Source organism: Gasterosteus aculeatus, chromosome 7 (genome assembly GCF_964276395.1).
Source record: "Gasterosteus aculeatus chromosome 7, fGasAcu3.hap1.1, whole genome shotgun sequence".
In the NCBI taxonomy this organism is placed as follows: Eukaryota; Metazoa; Chordata; class Actinopteri; order Perciformes; family Gasterosteidae; genus Gasterosteus; species Gasterosteus aculeatus.
In genome coordinates, this window is record NC_135694.1 from 5,733,971 (window position 1) to 5,741,468 (window position 7,498).

The 7,498-nt window shown below is 43.3% G+C and overlaps 1 long non-coding RNA gene across 1 annotated transcript; it reads left to right on the forward strand.

Moving 5' to 3' along the window:
• Nucleotides 1-1,365: 1,365 nt before the first annotated feature.
• On the forward strand, nt 1,366-5,585 carry LOC144410308 (uncharacterized). The gene is made up of 2 exons (XR_013468275.1): nt 1,366-1,518; nt 4,707-5,585. It is a non-coding gene; the product is annotated as an uncharacterized LOC144410308 (long non-coding RNA).
• The last annotated feature ends 1,913 nt before the right edge of the window (nt 5,586-7,498 follow it).

Genomic DNA, 7,498 nt, shown 5'->3' on the forward strand with positions numbered 1-7,498 from the left:
GAGTTTTCTACGCGCTCGCTGTTGTTCTTTTTGACAGTAAGGGGGAGACGGTGCTTTCAGGGTCTGATCGATGCCGCGGGGGGCAGCGGGAGCGGACGCACCGCGGCATCGATCGGACCCTGAAAGCACCGTCATCCGCCATCCACGCCTTAAATCTTCGGCTGCTTTTAGAATAACTTATTTTCCCCGTTAAGATGGTTCAGCTACTGTAGAGAAAAGGGCACCGTCTCTCGCTCTTTAATCTCATGAAGTGCTCGGCGAGAACGACAGCTTTGTTTCTCCGACGCGCCGTGAAACAAGCTCCATATCTCACGCGCTTGAGGTCCGCTCAGCATCTCGCCGTCTTAGACGAGCTTTGGCATGTTTGGCAGAGAGCCTTGAGCGCCGTGTACAACCAGTATGGATCAACCGATTAACCAATTGATCCATATATATAAGGCGCTCCGGATTATAAGGAACTGTCGTTTTTTGGGAAAATTAAAGCCTTTTAAGTGCGCCATGGAGTGCGGCAAATGCGGTATATTTACTTTAATACTACAAGAGGGCGCCCCTTTTATTGAACGACAGGCGGACAAGAGCAGCCGTTTCGAGCGAGAGCCTTATTGTTTTATTAATCTGTCCGTTTAAATTGTTTGTGCTTCATACAAATAATGTTTCACATAACTAATGTGCCGCATCATAAATATTTTTATATTAATTTCAAACTTTTAAAAAAATTGAAAATTAAAAAACTTTATTTATTTATTGTAAATGACCTCTCGCGGCCCACCTGCAGTACCTTCGCGGCCCACCAGGGGGCCGCAGCCCGCACTTTGGGAATCGCTGGTCTAACGTATGTCGGCGAAATAGTCACAGTAAACACAGTGCAGTAAATTGAATACATTTTGATTTTTAGTGATGTAGTATTGTTTAAATAAGTTATGCAGTGATCCCCAACCACCGAGCCGCGGACCGATACCGGTCCGTGCGCCATTTGGTACCGGGCCGCACCACAGAAAGAAATATATATATATTTTTTTCTGAATTTTTTTTTATTTTGAAAATTGACCAGATTCTCTCCTACTTATGTGAGCTCGTCCCTCTTGACATATTATCCAAGCGTCACCAAGCGTTTTCTCGTTTTTCTTCACGTTCACGCACGGCAGTTTCGAACAGAGAGCACGCGAATACTACCCTCACCCCCCCCCCGCCCGTCGGTCGGTCCGCCAGCAACGAATATCCCCCCCGCCGCGTCATTCCGCCGATCGTCTTGACCGGTACGCCAAATATTGTCTGACATGAAAACGGTCCGTGAGGTAAAAAATGTTGGGTACACAGGTACAGGGCCGGATGTACAGGGGAGCAAGGGGGGGGGGGGGGGGGGGGGCAATTTAATGAACAATTTAATTACAACCCCCCCGCACCTCAAATGCTACGTCCCTGATTCCAACGTGCAGAGCACACAGCGAGTCTGCTGCGGAAGGTGCGCTGGTCCTGCAACCCGACTGGAGAGATTGAGCTGCCCCAGAGCCTCTGAAGGTGAAGTGAGTTTCATCAGGTGTAGTTTAAACATAAGTTTAACTTAGTTACATTTGTAATGAATGTATTGTATGAAAGAGGATTCAGCATCAGCAAAAACAGCGAGTCTATTACGTTAGCCAAAATCAGTGGTCATAAGTTATCGGTCCCCACTCCCTTGTGATTTGTAAGAGCATCCTTCCCTTCGATTGGCCTATTTTTGATTTTAGTAAAGACAAGAACAGCCCTTTTTGAGAATGTGCTAGTTAAAATGGTACGTGGTCGCATTTGTATTGTGCCGCACAATACACAACCTCCTAAGTCAATGACGCGCGAAAAACTCCCGGTTGTGTGCGCTTGGTTTATAAGTGCATCTTGATTTGCTAGCGTAGTATCGAAGTATGATAGAAAACCAATATAAACGATTAAATAAACGTTACCTGCATAAGCGACACAAAATGGATTGATTGATGAACAGGTTTAAGATACATGTGTTAAACATTATTGAAGCTTCTGCTTGAATATTCACTTTCCTAATATATTTGATTTTTGCTTTCATAGCGTTGACTGAAACTTCACAAAAAACGATAGTATTGACTCCCTAACTCACAATCCATTTCCACAACAAATCAGTCTAATCAGTGTATATGGATCAACTTCATGACAGTATTATGACTGGATTTTAAAATGTACTTACCCACAATCAGGAGCTATAAGATAAAACGTTGTGAATTCCTCCTCTCTTTCTGCTTTCTGAAAATTATTTCAGTATTTTTATAATTCAGTCCAGTTCACATAGATGAGATAGCAAACCGTTTACCTGGTGTGACTATCAACATCGATGAAAGCCTTTATATTGAAACAGGATAAAGGCCAATGACGTCAATCGTTGACGTCCTTTACTGCCACAAAAAACAAAGCACATTTTAAATTCCGGCTGCGAATCTTTCAGAACACTCCCTTATGTTGTCTTGTCAAATGCTGGTACATTCCACCTGTGCTAATGTTAGAAGAAGTTTTTCCAGTATGACGGTAGAACAAAGTAGTAATTATAGATTTACAAATAAAACAAATAGTGGTGACGCAGTAATGGAGCATGCCTTGAATCACTATTTTTAATAAAATATTAAAAAATATTTTTTTCCATCTTTGTGTGATTATAAGAAAAACAATGTTTTTTGTTTTTGAACGTACAATTGTATACTGTTTTGATAAAGACAAGTAAGTAAACAGTGCATTATCAAGATACAAGTCTTCTTTAGGGTTCTACCCTATTTTGTTTTTTTAATCCCTCTAGACAATGTATTCTAATCATATGATTTCATGAACATACCAGTTAGTTACAGAGTTACGATGTAGGGAGAATACAGTGTTTAATTATTTGTTGCTATATCCCAATTATTCAGCACTTCTCGATCAATCAATGAACAAAATAGGATTCAAGTTTTTCTAAAATTAAAACTCGCCCATAATGAGTCATTGAGCTTCTAAGTTTTAGGTAGCAGTAAGTCTGATGGTGCTTAATGAAATTCCACAATAAAGCATTAAACTTCCTCCTCATCAAATTATGAACTTACTGAAAGAAGAGTTATACCGAACAAATGACTCGTATTTATAATTTGTCTGCGATCTTGCTTCTCAAAAATAAACAAGGAACTAGCTCCTCTACCTCTATGGACCATCCCACTTCACATACTTATTCATGTACTTACTTCAAGTAAAAAATATAAGGAAAAGTAAAAGCCTTGGCGTTGATTTGCTCGTGGGAAACAATTTCAGGTGTATGTAGGTTCAGTGCCTGTAATAGTTTATACAGACCACAACCCTTTGACGTTTTTAAACTTGCTGTCCGAATCTGATACTTCTAAGATGGCCCCTGCTTCTTCAGTCGTACTGTTTGGATATACGTCACATTAAAGGGAAGGACAATATTGTTGCTGACGCATTGTCCAGGGACCTATGTCCGTAGTTGGGATGGCATAATCTATAGGTGTGCACCACACAGACAGAAAGTGATGGCAGCTGAGATCAAATACATGCTGGACAACAACATGGCAATTCCATTGTCATCCAGTTGGGCGTCACCCTGTCTGCTGGTTGATAAGTTTGACACGTCTCCTAGATTCTGTATTAACTATCGAAAAGTAAACAAGGTCACTAAGTCAGATTCATTCCCATTACCTCGAATGGAGGACTGCATAGACCAGGTTGGTGCAACAAAATTTGTGAGCAAGTTCGACTTGTTGAAAGGGTACTGGCAAGTTCCTTTATCTTCTCGTGAAGGCTGAGCGGTGTATCTTGACGATGTAGTCATCTTCAGTAACCGGTGGGATACTCATGTCCAGCGTGTCCGTGCTTTGTTCAGTCGATTAGCTGAGGCACGACTCACAGTCAATCTGGCAAAGTGTGAGTTTGCCAGGGCGACGGTGACATATCTTGGGCGAGTGGTCGGACAGGGGCATATGCGTCCGGGTGATGCAAAAATCAGAGCCGTGGTGCAGTTTCCTGCTCCAAGTACGAAAAAGGAGTTGATGCGGTTCCTTGGCTTGGTCGGCTATTATAGGAGCTTTTGTAAAAACATTTCGACGGTCGTTGCGCCACTAACTGATCTGTTGAAGGGCAAGGTGAAACTTGTGTGGCCTCCTCTCTGTCAAAGTGCATTTGAGAATGTGAAAGCCCTCCTGTGCTTGGCTCCAGTCCTGTCTGCACCATGTTTGGATGAACCGTTTAAGATCCTGACAGACGCCAGTCAAGTGGGCGCAGGGGCAGTATTATTGCAGGAGGAGGGGGGAATTGATAAACCTGTGTGTTACTTCTCAAAGAAGTTTAATTCATATCAAAGAAACTATTCGACAATAGAGAAGGAAGCGCTGGCACTTATTTGGGCGCTGCAGCATTTTGAAGTTTATGTCGGTACGGGGGGAAAACCAGTAGTTGTGTATACCGATCATAACCCTTTGACATTTTTGAGTTTGCTGCACTGCCCAAACCAACGTCTGATGCGGTGGACTTTGTTTCTGCAAAGTCATAATTTAGACATAAGACACATTAAAGGCAGAGACAATAAAAAGGGCAGATGCTTTTTCTTGTGCCCCTGTGGGTTAAATGGTCTGAATTGTAGTGGTAAGGGTTAATGTTTTGGATTATAAAATGTAACTCCTGTCATCCTTCACTCTGTTCTCGTCTCTCTCTTAAAATGCTTCTTTTAGGTGCCTGGTTGCAGAGCTGGGGCGTAGTTTCAATGTGGAGGGTGCTACGGTAGTATGGTTTTTTGTTGTTTTTGGAGTTTGCGGTGATCCCTGTTGGGACCCCGTCTTAAGAGGGGAGGTGTGACAACCAATGGTGTGGAGGCAGCAGCCTTCCAATGAGATTTGATTTTGGTGATTGAAGGCACCTGGGACAGGTGCCCTGCGATTAGAAATCCCCATGTTCATCCATTCATTCTGTCGGTCTCTCCTCTCTCTAGCAGACGTCCGGTGTGGCAGGGCAGCCGCCTGTTGAATCCTGTTTCCTTTTGGTTGAATGCCCTTGACAACACCTATCATTTACACTTTACCCTCATGCACATCCTACACTACTGATAATACTGACATTCACATCTCATCTGGAATGGTTGTGGCTTTTCGTTGTTCTTGTGTTAAATAAAGAATATGTTACACCTCGTAAACCAGTGCAACTCCAATCTTGTCATGGCCCAAAGAGCCAGGTCGTGACACATAATTGCTTTCAGCTGTGTTGGAAGGTGATATATATGCTGTAAGGTAAGCACGTTTTTTGGGCTGTAGATGTCCAGGTTCCGGTTGGGAACCTGTCTTTATGGGGGGGGGACTGTGACGACCGCAAGGGCCTCTGCCGTTTGTGTTCGTCTGTCTGTCTTGCAGGTTCCTGGGAGGCATCTGGCCAGTGCGGTCAGCCTTTAAGAGAAGCCCAACCGGATGCATTGGCAGCCATGCTTCCTCAAGACACCTGGTGTGACTGGGGCATGGTGGCCTACGAGAATGCCTTCTGTGAACGTTATTTGTTCCTTCTTTTGAAAATGCATGGTTTATAGTTTTGGAATAAACCTCTTTCTGTTTAAAAACCCTTAACTGCCGTAGTCATCCGTCATTTGTTGCGGTCGAGGCGCCAGACCGTAACAAATATATTACATACCATTCACCTGACTGTTGAAGAAACGCCTCTGTTTTTGAATGGGATAAAAAGCCCTTGCCATGATTCACACCATGCTATCCTTTCAAAAAAAGAATTTATGTTTCCATTCTACGCTCATAATTACGCTCACCCCACCTACTTCTGTTCTACATTTTTCTATCCATAAAGGTAATGGCAAAGAAGTTCCTTTGGAATGACAAACAATGACAAATGAAATGAAGATAGATCTTTAGTTTGTTGTACGGAGTTAAAAGATGGCCAACTTTGATTAAAAAAAATCAAAAGACGATACACATATTGTTTATGCAATGATATTCACATCATGCAATATCCCTCTTACATTATCTTTTCTTACCTGCAGGTAAAATCTACTAGGTTTATCAGGATAGTGGCTTATTACAGTATTTTACAATCGCTATGTACATGTTTTCAATACTTTTAATAGTTTCCTAAACTCTTGACACAGCACAACATCCGTCTGTGTTGGCTGTACAATTAACACATTTCTTGTTGCTTTGACACAGAATGTACATTCCACCCTGTAGCCAGCAGGGGGCAGGGTGGCGCTGTTCTGCTTTAGACAGGCTTTACGGCCGAGAAAGAATTTGCGACCACAACGTTGCGAGTGACGATTCCTCATTCTGCGGAGCGAGGCGCAATGACCAGACCTGTAAGAGCTGTGTGTCATTTATGTGTAAACCGCCTACATGTGTGTCCGGTCTACGGAATCACCATCATCTGCCTACTTGGTACCAATCCTGGTACCTGTAACATAAACACACATTTAAAATGCTTGAACTTCTTTTACACACAAGCTGAACCAAAACAAATCGATTTTTCCTGCCAAATTTACGAATGCTTTCACACTGTATGCCAGCGGATCAGGGGCGGATCTACAGGGGGGCAACGGGGGGCAGCTGCCCCCCCACTTTTAGAGCCCTGTCCCCCCCCAGCTGCCCCCCTTTGATGAATCAAAAAATAAAAAACCAACCCGCCATTATGTCCACACAAGCTTCTCAAAACAGTGAACTAAACAATACATTTACCAAAAGTGAACAATTTGATTACTAGCCCCCCCCCCCCCTCAAATGCTACGTCCCTGATTCCAACGTGCAGAGCACACAGCGAGTCTGCTGCGGAAGGTGCGTTGGTCCTGCAACCCGACTGGAGAGACTGAGCTGCCCCAGAGCCTCTGAAGGTGAAGTGAGTTTCATCAGGTGTTGTTTAAACATAAGTTTAACTTAGTTACATTTGTAATGAATGTATTGTATGAAAGAGGATTCAGCATCAGCAAAAACAGCGAGTCTATTACGTTAGCCAAAATCAGTGGTCATAAGTTATCGGTCCCCACTCCCTTGTGATTTGTAAGAGCACCCTTCCCTTTGATTGGCCTAATTTTAATTGGACTGATTTTATTAAAGACATGAACAGCCCTTTTTGAGAATGTGCTGGTTAAAATGGTACGTTGTCGCATTTGTATTCTGCCGCACAATACACAGCCTCCTAAGTCAATGACGCGCGAAAAAACCGGTTGTGTGCGCGGGTGCCGGGTGGCCAGAGCGGACATGGCAGGTGAGAGCGGTCCTATGTGTTAAAATGTGAAAGCAGTTACCGACGACGCAAAGTAAGCGTTTTGTACTGTCCGCCGCCGAGAACTGTCGATTAGCCATGGTGTCGAGACTTAACCCGCCATGAAGACGCAGAGGGGGGCGTCAGCCCGCGAAAGTGTCCCTGATTTGGAGTTGGGAAAGTTGGCAACCCTAATTGTGCGATTGCTGCAGTTTGTAACTTATGTTCAAAATGAATAAGTACATCATGAATCCATTTTCCAAACTGTTTTTTTTACTTA